The sequence below is a fragment of the Mustelus asterias genome, chromosome 9, assembly GCF_964213995.1.
Source record: "Mustelus asterias chromosome 9, sMusAst1.hap1.1, whole genome shotgun sequence".
NCBI classification, from domain to species: domain Eukaryota; kingdom Metazoa; phylum Chordata; class Chondrichthyes; order Carcharhiniformes; family Triakidae; genus Mustelus; species Mustelus asterias.
Genome location: NC_135809.1, coordinates 69,336,577 through 69,355,972, shown reverse-complemented (window position 1 = coordinate 69,355,972; position 19,396 = coordinate 69,336,577). Strand labels below are relative to the sequence as shown.

At 50.2% G+C, this 19,396-nt stretch overlaps 1 protein-coding gene across 13 annotated transcripts in view; it reads right to left on the bottom strand.

Moving 5' to 3' along the window:
* The window catches only part of pacsin3 (protein kinase C and casein kinase substrate in neurons 3), a 218,393-nt gene that overhangs the window by 177,086 nt on the left and 21,911 nt on the right, over positions 1-19,396 (bottom strand). Inside the window, exons 1-2 of one of the 13 annotated variants that reach the window (XM_078220335.1) lie at positions 4,343-4,372; positions 4,136-4,180 (exon numbers count right to left, since the gene is read on the bottom strand). The exons of 7 other annotated variants lie outside the window; for them this stretch is intronic. The gene's annotated coding sequence lies outside the window, so the exon portion shown is untranslated. Of the gene's footprint in view, positions 1-4,135; positions 4,181-4,319; positions 4,425-4,622; positions 4,644-19,396 lie in introns of those variants that run through there. 5 more of the 13 variants (XM_078220341.1, XM_078220338.1, XM_078220328.1 and 2 more) reach the window with 5 other exon arrangements.

The window sequence follows — 19,396 nt, the reverse complement described above, 5'->3', positions numbered from 1 at the left end:
ATCCAGTGTGATGCAGTATGAGGCAGGGGCAGTGATCCAGTGTGATGCAGTATGAGGCAGGGGCAGTGATCCAGTGTGATGCAGTGCAAGGGAGTGAGGGTAGGGTTCCAGTGTGATGCAATTTCAGGGGGGGCGAGGGCAGTATTCCAGCGTGACACAGTGCGAGGAGGGGGAGGACAGTGTTTCAGTGTGATGCACTGTGAGGGCAACGTCCCAGTGTGACGCAGTTGCGAAGAGGGTAAGTGCAGTGTTCCAGCGTGACACAGTGCGAGTGGACTGAGGGCAGCATTTCAGCGTGACGCAGTGCGAGTGGACTGAGGGCAGCATTTCAGCGTGACGCAGTGCGGGCGAGGGCAGTCTTCCAATGCGATGCAGTGAAAGAAGGCAAGGGCAGCATTCCACTGTAATGCATTGCGAGGAGGTGAGAGCAGCGTTCCAGTGTGATGCAGTACGAGGAGGGCAGTGTTCCAGTGTGACACGGAGTGAGGCCAGGGCAGGGTTCCAGTGTAACGCAGTGCAACGGGGCAAGTGCAATGCTCCAGTGTGATGCCGTGCGGATGCAGCTCGAATGGAGCGTGGGCAGTGTCCCAATGTGACGCAGTGAGAGGTGTGGGCAACGTTCCAGTGTAACGCAGTGTGGTAGGGTGTGGGCAGCATTCCAGTGTGATGCAGTGCGAGGCGAGGGCAGCATTCCAGTGTGATGCAGTGTGAGGCAAGGGCAGCGATTCAGTGTGGTGCTGTGTGAGGGGGCGAGGGCAGCGTTCCAGTATGAAGGGGGAAAGGGTACTGGTCCAGTGTGATGCAGTGCAAGGAGGTGAGGGCAGCAATCCAGTATGACACAGTGCGAGGAGGGCAGTGTGCCAGTGTGATACGGAGTGAGGCAAGGGCAGCGTTCCAGTGTGATGCAGTGTGAGGATGGCAGCGTTCCAGTGCGATACAGTATGAGGCGGCGGAGGGTAGCATTCCAGTGGGACGCAGCGAGGAGGGGGAGGACAGCATCTTAGTGTGACGTAGTGTGAGGCCAGCGTTCCAGTGTGACGCAGAGCAAGGAGGGCAGTGTGACGCAGTGCGAGGGAGTTGCAGGGTTCCAGAGTGACGCAGTGCGAGGGGGACGGCGTTCCAGAGTGACGCAGTGCGAGGGGGACGGCGTTCCAGAGTGACGCAGTGCGAGGGGGACGGCGTTCCAGAGTGACGCAGTGCGAGGGGGGGGCGGCGATCCAGAGTGACGCAGTGCGAGGGGGGCGGCGTTCCAGAGTGACGCAGTGCGAGGGGGACGGCGTTCCAGAGTGACGCAGTGCGAGGGGGACGGCGTTCCAGAGTGATGCAGTGCGAGGGGGACGGCGTTCCAGAGTGACACAGTGCGAGGGGGACGGCGTTCCAGAGTGACGCAGTGAGAGGGGGACGGCGTTCCAGAGTGACGCAGTGAGAGGGGGACGGCGTTCCAGAGTGACGCAGTGAGAGGGGGACGGCGTTCCAGAGTGACGCAGTGAGAGGGGGACGGCGTTCCAGAGTGACGAAGTGAGAGGGGGACCGCGTTCCAGAGTGACGCAGTGCGAGGGGGCGGCATTCCAGAGTGACGCAGTGAGAGCGGGACGGCGTTCCAGAGTGACGCAGTGCGAGGGGGGCGGCGTTCCAGAGTGACGCAGTGCGAGGGGAGCGGCGTTCCAGAGTGACGCAGTGCGAGGGGAGCGGCGTTCCAGAGTGACGCAGTGCGAGGGGGCGGCGTTCCAGAGTGACGCAGTGCGAGGGGGCTGCGTTCCAGAGTGGCGCAGTGCGAGGAGGGCGGCGTTCCAGAGTGACGCAGTGCGAGGAGGGCGGCGTTCCAGAGTGACGCAGTGCGAGGGGGCGGCATTCCAGAGTGACGCAGTGCGAGGGGGGCAGCGTTCCAGAGTGACGCAGTGCGAGGGGGCGGCATTCCAGAGTGACGCAGTGCAAGGGGGGCGGCATTCCAGAGTGACGCAGTGCGAGGGGGCGGCATTCCAGAGTGACGCAGTGCGAGGGGGGCAACGGCAGCCGAGTGTGACACAGCATGAGAGTGCGCGGGCAACATTGCAGTGTGTCCCAGTGTGATGCAATGTGAAGGGGGCAAGGGCAGCATTCCAGTGTGACGCAGAGTGAGGGTGCACAGGCAGCGTTCCAGTGTGACGCAGTGCGAGGCGGGGCGAGGGCAGCATTCTAGAGTGACACGGTGCGGAGGGGGCAGCGTTCCAGAGTGATGTGGTGCAAGGAGGGCAGCGTTCCAGTGTGACGCAGTGCGAGCGGGACAGCATTCCAGTGTGACGCAGTGCGAGCGGGACAGCATTCCAGTGTGACGCAGTGCGAGCGGGACAGCATTCCAGTGTGACGCAGTGCGAGCGGGACAGCATTCCAGTGTGACGCAGTGCGAGGAGGGTAGCATTCCACTGTGACGGAGTGTGAGGACAGTGTTCCAGTGTGATGCAGTGCGAGGTGCACAGCGTTCCAGTGTGACGCAGTGCGGAGGGGGCAGCGTTCCAGAGTGACGCGGTGCGAGGGGGGCAGCGGTCCAGAGTGAGGCAGCGCGAGGGGGGCACCGGTCCAGTGAGATGGAGTGTGAGGAGGACAGCGTTGCAGTGTGACACAGTGCGAGGAGGGCAGCATTCCAGTGTGACGCAGTGCGAGGAGGGCAGCATTCCAGTGTGACGCAGTGCGAGGAGGGTAGCGTTCCAATGTGACAGAGTGTGAGGACAGTGTTCCAGTGCGACGCAGTGCGAGGTGGACAGCGTTCCAGTGTGACAGAGTGTGAGGACAGTGTTCCAGTGTGACACAGTGCAAGGTGAGGGCAGTGTTCCAGTGTGACGCAGTGCGAGGAGGGTAGCGTTCCAATGTGACAGAGTGTGAGGACAGTGTTCCAGTGTGACGCAGTGCGAGGAGGGTAGTGTTCCAATGTGACAGAGTGTGAGGACAGTGTTCCAGTGCGACGCAGTGCGAGGTGGACAGCGTTCCAGTGTGACAGAGTGTGAGGACAGTGTTCCAGTGTGACACAGTGCAAGGTGAGGGCAGTGTTCCAGTGTGACGCAGTGCGAGGAGGGTAGCGTTCCAATGTGACAGAGTGTGAGGACAGTGTTCCAGTGTGACGCAGTGCGAGGAGGGTAGCGTTCCAATGTGACAGAGTGTGAGGACAGTGTTCCAGTGTGACACAGTGCAAGGTGAGGGCAGTGTTCCAGTGTGACGCAGTGCAAGGTGAGGGCAGTGTTCCAGTGTGACGCAGTGCGAGGCGGACAGCATTCCAGTGTGACGCAGTGCGAGGAGACAGCGTTCCAGTGTGACTCAGTGCGAGGTGTGGGCAGCGTTTCAGTGTGACACAGTGAGGCAAGGACAGTGTTCCAGTGTGACGCAGTGCGAGAGGGGGGGGGGGGGCAGAATTCCAGTGTGACACAATGCAAGGGGGGAGTGAGGGCATCGTTCCGGTGTGACACAGTGCGAGGGGGGAAGTGAGGGCAGCGTTCCAGTGTGATGCAGTGCGAAGAGGGCGAGGGCATGTGCCAATGTGACACAGTACGAGGCAAGGGCAGCATTCCAGTGTGATGCCGTGCGAGGGGGGTGAGGGCAGCATTCCAGTGTGATGCCGTGCGAGGGGGGTGAGGGCAGCATTCCAGTGTGATGCAGTGCGAGCGGGGGAGGGGTGGAGCGTTCCAGTGTGATGCAGTGCAAGCGGGGGAGGGGTGGAGCGTTCCAGTGTGATGCAGTGCGAGCGGGGGAGGGGTGGAGCGTTCCAGTGTGATGCAGTGCGAGCGGGGGAGGGGTGGAGCGTTCCAGTGTGATGCAGTTCCAAAAGACAAAGTTGTGAGTGGGAGTAAATTGAGATGCACGACAGACATGACTGGGATGAGGGTCTGTGAGTTCTATCTGTCGGGCTGGTATCAGTCACTGACATATCCACATATCTGGACTGTTACCATATTTTTGACATCACAGACGGCATCCACATCAATAGCTAACTGTACAGACGTGTGCTTTCTTTCACACACCGAGACAATTTGATTTTGCAGAGCAGTGTCTTCTCATCTCGTTATATTTATCCAGCACATTACAATATAGCATTCGATAGCGCAGTCACATTATAAACCAGCACAGAATGGCGACCCCAGTGAGGCCACCAAGTTTCTGCATTAACCTGCCGCTTCGAAGAGGGGTTCTGTCTCGTCCTGATGAGCTGGGGCTGGGTGGGGAACAGAGGGAAAGCAACACATTTCTGTTACCCGCCTGCCAACAATTCCCCTTCACTCAGTCAGAAATTCAAGCTGGGGTGAACCCCAAACCCTCATCACAGCGCAGTCACTTACATAAATCAAACTTACAGATACACGAAAAGGCTACACACCCAGCAATGTTGTACAAACAGTTTCCTTCACTCCATCTGTCCGTCTCCCTCTCTCTCTGCCCCAAGCTGCCAAATCATTCTTATTAATAGGCTCCTGTTCCATTTTATTAACATGACGTTCATGACAAGTGGATGTCACAAAGCACATTCCCAGCTTCAAACCCACTCTGTCACCCGATCAGAGCCAGCAATAGAAAGCAGCACGTGGACAGGGCAGCGACAAGCCCTGTAAGGAACTCGAGCACACGCCAGATTTTAATACTGTGGTATTTCACACCACCCTGTGTACTGGACTGCAGCACAGCTTTCAGGGTCCCGAAAGGCATCGGTGAACCCCAGTCCCACATAAACTATCCCGCAGGAACAACTGGATCTGGTCCTTTTTTAAGCCTTGTCCCGGAATACCCACCCCTGGGATTGGGACAGGCATCAGGCCAGGAAAGGGCGGGGTTGTGAGATATTTCTAACCAGTTCTGGCACAGGAATATTTCACACAGAAATGAAGGGTCCAGGCAGCACCGCACGCCAGGGATTGCAGCTCTCCCCACCCTGTGCGTCATTCATCTCCACCCACCATCCCTCCACTCTCCAGCACTCTCTCCTCCGCCTCAGTCATTCTCTCCAGTGGCCCCGACTCCTACCACCCAAACCCCCGCTGATCCCTGAAAGAGGACACAGCAGAGGGGAGGGTGGGAAGTGGAGAAAGAGACCACAGCAGGGGGGGGAAATGCTGCTGCAGGGGGGAAAGAGAAGGGAGGTGGGTGGAGGAGGACATTGTCATTTAGTGGCTCCGTGTATCTCTGTTGCTCACAGCTTTGGTGGAGAAATGGGCGGGTCCTCAATGACAATATAAAACAGAGCACAATGTCGCGGGGACTCTGGAGTATGATAGAAATAACTGCAGTGACAGAGCCATCTGCAGATAAAGAGTGGCCACAGGATGACCAGAGCAGCAAGCGACAAAGTCCAGTCCATGTCAAACAAACAACTCCCGACCACTGTTTTGTATCCGACAAGCCAGAGCAGACACAGCATCGAGTCCGGCAAATGTAGTTAGCTGATCGTGACAGAGGCCTCCTACTCAACTCCCCATCAAAGCCACAACCATCCCCTACAAGAATCTGCTCCTTGAACCTGGTCATATCCTCGAAGGGAAACAGCTGAAGAGAATGGGGCCTCCCCCTCAGCCAGTGTCAGCTATTTCATTCTGCAGCTGCCGAGGATAAAAAGCCAGAGGCCAGAACCCCAACCTATCTGACAGAACATGCTCAGTGACAGCAAACTTGGAGCAATTTACAGCAGATTTATATTCTTCATGCTTCCAACACCCATTCAAAAGGCATTCTCTCTGTGGTGGAAATATATATTATAAATAAATATAATATATAATAAATAAATATCATTGGATAGGACAGGCCCAACCCCTCATTGACACGAGACAGGCACGACTCCTCACTGAGCCCGGACCGGACTGGCTTGGCCTGACCCCTCACTGACCCTGGACCGGCCCGGCCCCTCACTGACCCCAGGGGAAACCCTGGTCCTATGGAAAGTTTCAATCCCATGTGACCCAGGTAGACACCAAGCCCTCGGGCACCAGGTAGGGAATCCCCCCTCCATGACCCAGAGGGACTCTGTGATCCCTCTGTAACCTGAGAGGGAATCTCTAACGCTTCCGTAATCTGGGAGACTCCCTGAACTCCTGGGGAATCCCTCCACTGGGCTGTGAACCGTGGGAATGCAACCCCTCCCGCCTCCTCCATAACCCAGAGGAATTTCCTTACCCCTTCTTTACCTGGGGGTGGGGGGGGGGGGGGCGTGCGAAGAGGAAGGGAAAGGAAAGTAGAAAGAAACTTGAACAAGGAGTAAGGAGGGCTTAAAAGGGGTCACGAAAAATCATTGGCCAGCAGGATTAAGGAAAATCCCAAGGTTCTTATTCATATATAAAGAGCAAGAGAGTAGCCAGGGAGCAGGTTGGCCCACTCAAGGACAGGGGAAGGAATCTATGCGTGAGCCAGAGGAAATGGGCGAGGTATTAAATGAGTACTTTGCAACAGTAACACCAAAGAGAAGGACTTGGTGGGTGATGAGTCTGGGAAAGGGTGTGTAGATAGTTTTGGTCATGATGCGATCAAAGAGGAGGAGGTATTGGGGGTCTTGAGAAACATTAAGGGAGACAAGTCCCCACGGCCTGATGGGATATGCCCCAGAATACTGAGAGAGGCAAGGGAGGAAATTGCTGGGGCCCTGAGAGAAATCTTTGTATCCTCACTGGCTACAGGGCAGGTCCCAGAAGATTGGAGAATAGCCAATGTTGTTCCTTTGTTTAAGAAGGGTAGCAAGAATAATCCAGGTAATTACAGCCGGTGAGCCTTACATCAGTGGTAGGGAAATTATTGGAGAGGATTCTTCGAGACAGGGTTTACTTCCACTTGGAAATACGTGGACATATTAGCGAGAGGTAACATGGCTTTGTGAAGGGGGGGTCATGTCTCACTAACTTATCGAGTTTTCGAGGAAGTGACGAAGATGATTGATGTGGGTAGGGCAGTGGATGTTGTCTACATGGACTTCAGTAAGGCCTTTGACAAGGTCCCTCATGGCAGACTGGTGCAGAAGGTGAAGTCACATGGGATCAGTGGTGAGCTGGCAAGGTGGATACAGAACTGGCTCGGTCATAGAAGACAGAGGAAGGGTATGTTTCTGAATGGAGTGGTGTTCTTCAGGGATCAGTACTGCTATCTTTGCTGTTTGTAATATATATAAATGATTTGGAGGAAAATGTAACTGGATTGATGAGTAAGTTGCGGATAGTAAGGTTGGTGGATTTGCGGATAGTGATGAGGACCATCAGAGGATACAGCAGGATATAGATCGATTGGAGACTTGGGCGGAGAGATGGCAGTTGGAGTTTACTCGGGACAAATGTGAGGTAATGCACTTTGGAATTTCTGATACAGATAGGAAATGTACAGTAAATGGCAGAGCCCTTAAGAGTATTGATAGAACATAGAACATAGAAAGCCACAGCACAAACAGGCCCTTCGGCCCACAAGTTGCGCCGATCACATCCCCACCTCTAGGCCTATCTATAGCCCTCAATCCCATTAAATCCCATGTACTCATCCAGAAGTCTCTTAAAAGACCCCAACGAGTTTGCCTCCACCACCACCGACGTCAGCCGATTCCACTCACCCACCACCCTCTGAGTGAAAAACTTACCCCTGACATCTCCTCTGTACCTACCCCCCAGCACCTTAAACCTGTGTCCTCTCGTAGCAACCATTTCAGCCCTTGGAAATAGCCTCTGAGAGTCTACCCTATCCAGACCTCTCAACATCTTGTAAACCTCTATCAGGTCACCTCTCATCCTTCGTCTCTCCAGGGAGAAGAGACCAAGCTCCCTCAACCTATCCTCATAAGGCATGCCCCCCAATCCAGGCAACATCCTTGTAAATCTCCTCTGCACCCTTTCAATGGCTTCAACATCTTTCCTGTAATGAGGTGACCAGAACTGCGCGCAGTACTCCAAGTGGGGTCTAACCAGGGTCCTATAAAGCTGCAGCATTATCTCCCGACTCCTAAACTCAATCCCTCGATTAATGAAGGCCAGTACGCCTTCTTGACCGCATCCTCCACCTGCGAGGCCGATTTAAGAGTCCTATGGACCCGGACCCCAAGGTCCTTCTGATCCTCTACACTGCTAAGATAGGCAGAGGGATCTGGGTGTACAGGTACACAGGTCTCTGAAAGTGGCAATGCAGGTGGAGAAGGTAGTCAAGAAGGCATGCTTGCCTTCATCAGCAAGTCATGTTGCAGCTTTATAGAACCTTAGTTAGGCCACACTTAGAATATAGTGTTCAATTCTGGTTGCCACACCACCAGAAGGATGTGGAGGTTTTGGAGAGGGTACAGAAAAGATTTACCAGGATGTTGCCTGGTATGGAGGGCATCAGATATGAGGAGAGGTTGGAGAAACCTGGAACGACAGAGGTTGAGGAGGGACCCGATAGAAGTCTACATGATTATGAGAGGCATGGACAGAGTGGATAGTCAGAAGCTTTTTACCAGGGTGGAAGAGTCAATTACTTGGGGGCATAGGTTTAAGGTGCGAGGGGCAATGTTTAAAGGAGATGTACGAGGCAAGTTTTTTTTTTACACAGAGCGTTGTGGGTGCCTGGAACTCACTGCCGGGGAGGTAATGGAAGCAGATACGATAGTGACTTTTAAGGGGCATCTTGACAAATACATGAATAGGATGGGAATAGAGGGATATGGTCCCCGGAAGGGTAGGGGGTTTTAGTTCAGTCGGGTAGCATGATCGGTGCAGGCTTAGAGGGCCGAAGGGCCTGTTCCTGTGCTGCAATTTTCTTTGTTCTTTGAGTCTCCACATCCCTCTGTGACATATGTGGAGTTTCCAACTCCTGCCTGACCCTGGGACTATCTCAGTCCCTTCCCAATCTGGGGAATATTCAAGTCTTAGAGTCATAGAGGTTTGTAGTATGGAAACAGGCCCTTTGGCACAACTTGACCACGTTGTCCAGTTTTTACCATTAAGCTAGTCCCAATTGCCTGCATTTGGCCCACATCCCTCTATACCCATCTTACCCATGTAACTATCTAAATGCTTTTTAAAAGACAAAATTCTACCCATCTCTACTACAACCACTGGCAGATTGTTCGAGACACTCACCACCCTCTGTGCCCTTTTGTATCTCTCCCCTCTCACTTTAAACCTGTGCCCTCTAGTTGTGGTCTCCCCTTTCTTTGGAAAAAGATGTTGACCTTATCTATGCCCCTCATTACTTTATAGACCTCGATAAGATCATCCCTAAGCCTCCTACACTTCAGGAAAAGAAGTCCCAGTCTATCCAGCCTCTCCTTATAACTCAAACTCAACTCAAGTCCATGGAACTAAATCATCAGGACTGTGAAGTGGAGACGGAATGAGAGGGATAAATTGTCCGGAGCTCTCACCTGTCAGCCACATTAGCCTGACCATCCTTCCAGAAATTTCTCCCTAAAAAGTGCTGTGAAAGTCAAAGATTAATAACTAAGCTAATTAGCAGCATGACACACAAAATATATTCACACATCAGAAGGTGGGTAAGAGGCTTCCTGACTGCCTTGTCTAACTATCTGAGGCAAAGAAACCCATTCCCAGCACACAAGCAGTGTGTCACAGTGACAACACGCTCGGGTCCCAACAGGTCAACCGAGCAAGAGCTCAAAGAAGGGAAACAACAGGCAAACTATTAACAGCATGACGGAGAGACAACAGGGAAGCCAGCAGCAGGGACAAAGAGGCAACAGGCAAACTAGCAACAGCGAGACAGAGAAACCTCAGGCAAACCAGATACAATGAAGCAAAGAGGCAACAGGCATAAGAACATAGAACAAAGAAAAATACAGCATAGGAACAGGCCCTTCGGCTCGCCAAGCCTGTGCCAATCATGATGCCCTAACTAAATTAAAAATAAACCTTCTGCCCTTGCTCGGTCCACATCCCTCTGTTCATGTACCCGGACAGATGCCTCTTAAATGTTGCTGATGTGTCTGCTTCCACCACCACCTCTGGCAGCATGTTCCAGGCACCCACCACTCTCTGCGTGAAAAACATCCCCCACACATCTCCCTTAAACTATCCCCCTCTCACCTTGAACCTGTGCCCCCTTGTAATTGATAATTCCACCCTGGGAAAAAGCCTCTGACTATCCACCCTGTCCATGCTTCTCAATTTTGAAGGCCTCAGCCTCCATCTTTCCAGTGAAAAAAATCCTAGTTTATTCAACCTCATAGCCAATGCCCTCAAGACCAGGCAACATCCTGGTGAACCTTCTTTGCACTCTCTCCAAAGCTTCCACGTCCTTCTGGTAGTGTGGTGACCAGAACTGCACGCAATACTCCAAATGCGGCCTAACCAAGGTTTTATATAGCTCCAACATGTACTCAATGCCTGGCCGGTGAAAGCAAACATGCTATGTCTTCTTAATCATCTTGCCCACCTGTGTTGCCACTTTTCGGGAACTGCGGACCTGCACGTCCAGACCCTTCTGTATGTTAATGTTCCTCAGGGTTCTGTCATTTACAGTATAATTCACACCTAAATTTGATCCTCCAAAATACATCAGCTCACAGTTGTCCGGAGGTCAGTGGGACTAGGCAAAAAATGGTTCGGCACAGACAAGAGGGGCCAAAAGGCCTGTTTCTGAGCTGTAATTTTCTATGGTTCTATTAAATTTCATCTGCCATTTCTAAAAACATAGAACATAGAACAGTACAGCACAGAACAGGCCCTTCGGCCCACGATGTTGTGCCGAGCTTTATCTGAAACCAAGATCAAGCTATCCCACTCCCTATCATCCTGGTGTGCTCCATGTGCCTATCCAATAACCGCTTAAATGTTCCTAAAGTGTCTGACTCCACTATCACTGCAGGCAGTCCATTCCGCACCCCAACCACTCTCTGCGTAAAGAACCTACCTCTGATATCCTTCCTATATCTCCCACCATGAACCCTATAGTTATGCCCCCTTGTAATAGCTCCATCCACCCGAGGAAATAGTCTTTGCCCAAATCTCCAATCTATCTATCTATATCTATGAGGAGAGATTGAATAAACTGGGATTGTTCTCCCTGGAAAGATGGAGGCTGAGGCGCGACCTACTAGAAGTTTATAAAATTATGAATGGCATAAGGTGAACAGTTGGGAGCTTTTTCCTAGAGCAGAAATGACAATTATAAGGGGGCACAAGATCTTGTGTCCCCTTGTAATTGTCATTTCTGGGGGAGGGAAGGTTCAGTAGAGTTGTGAGGTGGACATTTTTTTGCACAGAGGGTGATGGGGACCTGGAGTGCACTGCCAAGTGAGGTGGTTGAGGCAGACATGTTAACAACATTTAAGACTTACCTGGATAGACACACGAACAGGCAGGGAATAGAGGTCCAGATAGGACAATGTGATCGGCGCAAGCTTGATGGGCCTAAGGGCCTGTTCCTGTGTTGTACTGTTCTATGTTCTCTTCTTTGTACTTTATCCTGTTCGATCCTCTGGTAATTCCCGGCATTATCAGCAACTCCACCAACCTTCGTGTCCTCCGCAAACTTGTTAATCAGACCACCCACATTTTCCTCCAGATCATTTACATATCCTACGAACAAGAGAGAGGTCCCAGCACTGATCCCTGCACAACATCACTAGTTACAGATCTCCATTCTGAAAAACACCCTTCCACTGTTACTCTCTGTCTTCAATGACCAAGCCAGTTCTGTATCCACCTAGCCAGTCCACCCGAATCCCATGCGATTTTAGTTTTTATACCAATCTGCCATGAGACCTTGTCAAAAACTCCATATAAACTACATCACAGTCCTTCCCTCATCAATTATCTTTGTCACCTCTTCAAAAAACTCAATCAAGTTGGTGAGACATGACCTTCCCTATACAGAACCGTGCTGCCCATCATTAACTAGTCCCTCAGTAGCTTCCCCACCACTGACATCAGCCTCTCCAGCCGATAATTTTCTGGATTATCCCTGCTTCCTTTCTTAAACATGGGAACATTGGCAATTCTCCAGTCTGCTGGAACCCCTCCTGTGGTCAAAGAGGCTGTAAAGATATCTCTCAAGGCCCCAGCTATTTCTCCCCTTGCCTCCCGCAGTAACCTGTGATAGATCCCATCTGGCCCCGGGGACTTATCTACCTTAATGCAATTTAGGGTACCCAACACTTTCTCCTTCGATATACTGACATTCTCTATAGCGTTCACACAGCTATCCCTGACCTCCTCATCCGTCATATCCTGATACCGCATACCAGATACCTGTACGACCAGGCTCAGGAACAGCTCCTTCCCCAGAGCTGTTACCCAGCTGAACCCTGTCCATTAACATATTCCTAGGCAATGGGCATTGTGCAATATGCATGTACACACTTAATGCCTACTGGCACCATTTTATAATGACTTTGCTATTTTTGCATCTTGGGAGTCTGCAAACTCACTTTTCATTGTATTTGTATATTATACAATGACAAAGTTGAATTGAATTGATCTGAATGAGGCAGAGAGGCAACAGGCAAACTAGGAGAGAGAGAGAGAGAAAGACAATAAGCAATGAGGAATGAGATGGAGAGGTAACAGGCAAATCACAAATGAGATGGTGAAGTAACATGCAAACCAGCAGCCACAAGTACAAGACAAACCAGCAACTGCGAGAGTTGCTGAGTTCATAATTTCAATGATTACAGATTCAGATAACAATAACGTGTCTGTATTGCCGCTATCTGACGATGTGTCGCAATGTTGATGGCTTCTTTCACCAGAAAGTTCATAAATAAACTCGCAATGTCAAACAAGCACACTGACAAGGCAGTACTATCAACAGGCAGGTTGTCTTTCAGAGGGTGAAGGAATCCTTCACCATCCATGTGGATAACTCACTAAGAATCAACTGGCTGTCGTAATTCACTCAACCATTTGGCCAATTTGTGCTGCGCAGAACTGGCCATTCATTCAAAAGGGTGTACCGGGACATCCATGTTGTGAGCCTTCAGCAGCCCATATATTTATGGATGTTGTGAGCCATGTGCAAGGCAGTTCATTACATTTAAACAAGTCTAACAAATGCAGAAATAGAGCACATCAAAGCTATCCTGCAGGACAATGGATATCCCAATCAGATCATCGTTCATTGTGTATAGCACAAACTAACAAATCATAGAACATAGATGAACATAGAACAGTACAGCACAGAACAGGCCCTTCGGCCCACGATGTTGTGCCGAGCTTTATCTGAAACCAAGATCAAGCTATCCCACTCCCTATCATCCTGGTGTGCTCCATGTGCCTATCCAATAACCGCTTAAATGTTCCTAAAGTGTCTGACTCCACTATCACTGCAGGCAGTCCATTCCACACCCCAACCACTCTCTGTGTAAAGAACCTACCTCTGATATCCTTCCTATATCTCCCACCACGAACCCTATAGTTATGCCCCCTTGTAATAGCTCCATCCACCCGAGGAAATAGTCTTTGAACGTTCACTCTATCTATCCCCTTCATCATTTTATAAACCTCTATTAAGTCTTCCCTCAGCCTCCTCCGCTCCAGAGAGAACAGCCCTAGCTCCCTCAACCTTTTCTCATAAGACCTACCCTCCAAACCAGGCAGCATCCTGGTAAATCTCCTCTGCACTCTTTCCAGCGCTTCCACATCCTTTTTATAGTGAGGTGACCAGAACTGCACACAATATTCCAAATGTGGTCTCACCAAGGTCCTGTACAGTTGCAGCATAACCCAACGGCTCTTAAACTCCAACCCCCTGTTAATAAAAGCTAACACACTATAGGCCTTCTTCACAGCTCTATCAGACTGGAAATAGGCTGGGTCTGCCTTCCAGCATAATTTGAGGTCAAGTATCTCAAAAATCTGAACAATAGGTTAAACAAGGTGTTTCATGCTGCCACTGTGCAGTGGCTATGTGAATGGCATTTTCCATGAACAGGAGCTGCCATCAGTCCAAAAGGACCTTTTGCCTACCACACAATTTAGCAATGTCGAGTATGAATTTCAGTACCTGTGTAATGCCAGGTATTTGCTGTAGGTCCCAGTGACTGGCTGATTGAATCAACCAGCAGGTTCCTTCAATTGTTCAAAATAGGCTGGGTTCAGACCGTACTCAACCAGCCGCACTTACAAAACCCGAAACATGATTCAACAATCCTTGAGCCATTCTAGGTGTGTGAAGAGCAACACTAACAGCCAATTTCTGATAATCAGTTGAGCTCACAACATGGCTCATTGACACTTGCCGAAGCAGCATACATTTATACACAAAGGCCCATACTCTGTGAACAAAAGAAATATGTTCAAGCCTTGCTTATGTTTTGAATTATGTGGGAGCTTGGGGAGCTTCTGATTTCCCAGTGCTTTCTCCATTATAGCGCCTTGGCCAGAGTCAACTTGGCAACCAATCAGCACCCTTTGCTCCCATAGTATAAACTGTAATTATAGAACATAGAAAAACTACAGCACAAACAGGCCCTTCGGCCCACAAGTTGCGCCGGTCATGTCCCTACCTACCTAGGCCTATATATAGGCTTACCTATAACCCTCAATCCTATTAAGTCCCATGTAGAAACATAGAAAAACTACAGCACAAAACAGGCCCTTCGGCCCCACAAGTTGTGCCGAACATATCCCTACCTTTTAGGCCTACCTATAACCCTCCATCCTATTAAGTCCCATGTACTCATCCAGGAGTCTCTTAAAAGACCTTATTGAGTTTGCCTCCACCACCACTGACGGCAGCCGATTCCCTCCAGATTATCCACAACCCCGCCAACCTTCGTGTCGTCGGCAAACTTACCAACCCATCCCTCCACTTCCTCATCCAGGTCATTTATGAAAATGACAAACAGCAAGGGTCCCAGAACAGATCCCTGGGGCACACCACTGGTGACTGACCTCCAATTAGAAAAAGACCCATCTATATACACTCTCTGCCTCCTTTGGGCAAGCCAGTTCTGGATCCACAGGGCAGCAGCCCCTTGGATCCCATGCCCTCTCACTTTTTCTACAAGCCTTGCATGGGGGACCTTATCGAACGCCTTGCTAAAATGTACTCATCCAGAAGTCTCTTGAAAGACCCTATCGAGTTTGCCTCCACCACCTTTGACGGCAGCCGATTCCACTCACCCACCACCCTCTGAGTGAAAAACTTACCCCTGACATCTCCTCTGTACCTACTCCCCAGCACCTTAAACCTGTATCCTCTTGTAGCAGCCATTTCAGCCCTGGGAAAAAGCCTCCGAGAATCCATAGAACCATAGAAAATTACAGCTCAGAAACAGGCCTTTTGGCCCTTCTTGTCTGTGCCGAACCATTTTTTGCCTAGTCCCACTGACCTGCACTTGGACCATATCCCTCCATCCAATCTACACCTCTCAACATCTTGTACACCTCTATCAGGTCACCTCTCATCCTTCGTCTCTCCAAGGAGAAAAGACCGAGCTCCCTCAACCTATCCTCGTAAGGCATGCCACCCAATCCAGGCAACATCCTTGTAAATCTTCTCTGCACCCTTTCAATAATTTCTACATCCTTCCTGTAATGAGGCGACCAGAACTGAGCACAGTACTCCAAGTGGGGTCTGACGAGGGTCTTATAAAGCTGCATCATTATCTCCCGACTCCTAAACTCAATCCCTCGATTGATGAAGGCCAGCACACCATACGCCTTCTGAACCACCTCCTCTACCTGCGAGGCCGATTTAAGAGTCCGATGGACCCGGACCCCAAGGTCCTTCTGATCCTCTACACTGCTAAGAGTCTTACCCTTGATATTATACTCCTTCATCCCATTTGACCTGCCAAAATGGACCACTACACATTTATCCGAGTTGAAGTCCATCTGCCACTTCTCCGCCCAGTCTTGCATCCTATCTATGTCACGCTGCAGCTTCTGACATCCCTCCAAACTATCCACAACACCACCAACCTTCGTGTTGTCGGCAAACTTACCAACCCATCCCTCCACTTCCTCACCCAGGTCATTTATGAACATGACAAACAGCAAGGGTCCCAGAACAGATCCCTGGGGCACTCCACTGGTGACCGACCTCCATTCAGAAAAAGACCCATCTACAACCACTCTCTGCCTTCTGCAGGCAAGCCAGTTCTGGATCCACAAGGCAACAGCCCCTTTGATCCCATGCCCTCTCACTTTCTCGAGAAGTCTTGCACGGAGGACCTTATCGAACGCCTTGCTGAAGTCCATGTAAACCACATCTACCGCTTTTCCTTGGTCAATGTGTTTAATCACATTTTCAAAGAACTCCACCAGGCTCGTAAGACACGATTTGCCTTTGACAAAGCCTTGCTGACTACTTTTGAGCATACTAAACTTCTCTAAATGTTCATAAATCCTGTCCCTCAGGATTTTCTCCATCAACTTACCAACCACTGAGGTTAGACTCACTGGTCGGTAATTTCCTGGGCTATCCCTATTCCCTTTCTTGAATATAGGAACCACATCCGCAATCCTCCGGAACCTCTCCCGTCTCGATCAACGATGCAAAGATCATCGCCAGAGCCTCTGCAATCTCTTCCCTCGCCTCCCTGGGGTACATCCCATCTGGTCCCGGCGACTTATCTATCTTGATGCTATTCAAAATTTCCAACACATTCTCTTTCTTAATGTCGACAAACTCAATCTTCTCAGTCCACCTCAATCCTGTAGTACAACCACCCAGGTCTTTTTCCACCGTGAATACAGAGGTAAAGTATTCATTAAGCACCCCTGCTATTTCTTCCAGTTCCGTACAGACTTTCTCACCTTCACATTTTATAGGTCCTATTCCTTCACATCTCATCCTTTTACTCTTCACATATTTATAGAATGCCTTAGGGTTCTCCTTAATCTTACCTGCCAAGGCCTTCTCGTGACCTCTTCTGGCTCTCCTAATTTCCTTCTTAAGTCCCTTCCTACAAGCCGTATACTCATCTAGATCCCCATCATCGTCTAGCTCTCTGAACCTTTTGTACGCTTTCCATTTCCTTTTGACTAGGTTCAGCACAGCTTTCGTGCACCACGGTTCCCGTAACCTACCAAAACCTGCCTGAATCATCGGAACGTTGGTTTGAAATGGTTTGAAATTTGGCAATCGTGTATTTGTCCTGATGAATGTAAGGTGAAAAGATTCAGCAACATAATGGGTGGGTTGTTTTATGAGGAAAGGTTTCACAGGCTAGGCTTGTATCTGCTGGAGTTTAGAAGAGCAAGAGGCACATGGATCGAAACATACAAGATCCTGAGGGGTGTTGACAGGATGGACGTGGAAAGGATGTTTCCTTTTGTGGGAGAATCTAGAACTAGGGGTCCCCATTTAAATATAAAAGGTCACTTATTTAAGACAGCGATAGAATTCCTGCAATGCAGAAGGAGGCCATTTGGCCCATCAAGGCTGCACCAATTTTCTGAAAGAGCATCTTACCAAGGCACTGCCCCCGCCCCCCCCACTCCTATCTCCGTAACCACTCACATAAACACTGGCTAATGAACCTAATGTACACATCTTTGGACACCAAAGGACAATTTAGCATGCCCAATCCATCAATCCTGCACATCTTTGGACTGTGGGAGGAAACTGGAGTACCCAGAGGAAACCCTGCAGGCACGGGGAGGATTTGTGAACTCCACACAGACAGTTACCGAAGGCCGGAATTGAACCCGGCTTTCTGGTGCTCCCTCACCACTGTGCCACCCATAAGGAGAATCTTCTTCTCTCAGCGCCCTGAGTTTCTGGAACTCTCTTCCTCCTACCGCTGCAACAGGTCCACAGCAGACACCATCTCCCTGGCTCTGCACTCAACCCTGGAACATCTAGATAACAAAAACACCTATGTCAGCCCCTTTTTTATTGATAACAGCTCAGCCTTCAACACTATTATTCCTACGAAACTCATCAAACTCCATGGCCTGGGCCTCGGCTCCTCCCTCTGCGATTGGATCATGAACTTCCTAACTCAAAGACCACAATCAGTAAGGAAAGACAAACATCACCTCCTCCACGATTATCTTCAACACAAGGGCCCCACAAGGCTGTGTTCTCAGCCCCCTATTACACTCCTTATATAAATATGACCGTGTGGTCAAATTCCCCTCCAACTCGATTTTCAACTTTGCTGACGACACCACCGTAGTGAGTTGGATCTCAAACAATGACGAAACGGAGTACAGGAAAGAGATAGAGAATCGGTTGAACTGGTGCGACAATAATAATCTCTCCCTCAATGATGGAGATAGTCATCAAGTTCAGGAAGTGTAGTGGAGAACATGCCCCTGTCTACATCAATGGCGACAAAGTAGAAATGGTCGAGAGCTTCAATTTTTTAGGTGTCCAGATCACCAACAACCTCGTATCATAGAAACCCTACAGTGCAAAAGGAGACCATTCGGCCCATCGAGTCTGCACCGACCACAATCCTACCCAGGCCCTACCCCCACATATTTACCTGCTAATCCCTCTAACCTACGCATCTCAGGACTCTAAGGGGCAATTCTTAACCTGGCCAATCAACCTAACCCGCACATCTTTGGACTGTGGGAGGAAACTGGAGCACCCAGAGGAAACCCACGCAGACACGAGGAGAATGTGCAAACTCCACACAGACAGTGACCCGAGCCGGGAATCGAACCCAGGTCCCTGGAGCTGTGAAGCAGCAGTGCTAACCACTGTGCTACCGTGCCGCCCCTGTCATGGACCCCCCCCATGCCAACACTATAGTTAAGAAAGCCCACCGACACCTCTACTTTCTCAGAAGACTGAGAAAATTTGGCATGTCCACTAACTTTTACAGATGCACCATAGAAAGCATTCTTTCTGGTTGTATCACAGCGTGGTATAGCTCCTGCTCTGCCCAAGACCGCAAGAAACTACAAAGAGCCATAAATGAAGCCCAGTCCATAACACAAACTAGCCTCCCATCCGTTGACTCTGCTGACACTTCCCGCTGGCTCAGAAAAGCAGCTAGCATAATCGAGGACATACTCTAACTTAACTTTAACTTTCCAAACATTGATTGGAACCTTTATAGGTCAAATAGTTCGGATGGGGCAGTTTTTGTACAGTGTGCGCAGGAGGGTTTCCTGACACAATATGTGGATAGGCCGACAAGAGGTGAGGCCACATTGGACTTGGTACTGGGTAATGAACCGGGCCAAGTGTTAGATTTGGTTGTGGGAGAGCACTTTGGAGATAGTGACCATAATTCGGTGTCTTTCATTATTGCAATGGAGAGGGATAGGGCCTTGCGGCAGGGCAAGATTTATAATTGGGGGAGGGGTAATGATGATGCGATTAGGCAAGAATTAGGGAGCATAAGATGGGAACAGAAACTGTCAGGGAAAGGCTCAAATGAAAAGTGGAGCGTGTTCAAGGAATAAATACTGCGTGTCCTTGATAGACATGTCCCTGTCAGGCAGGGAGGAAATGGCCGAGTGAGGGAACCATGGTTCACAAAAGAGGTTAAATGTTTTGTCAAGAGGAAAAAGGA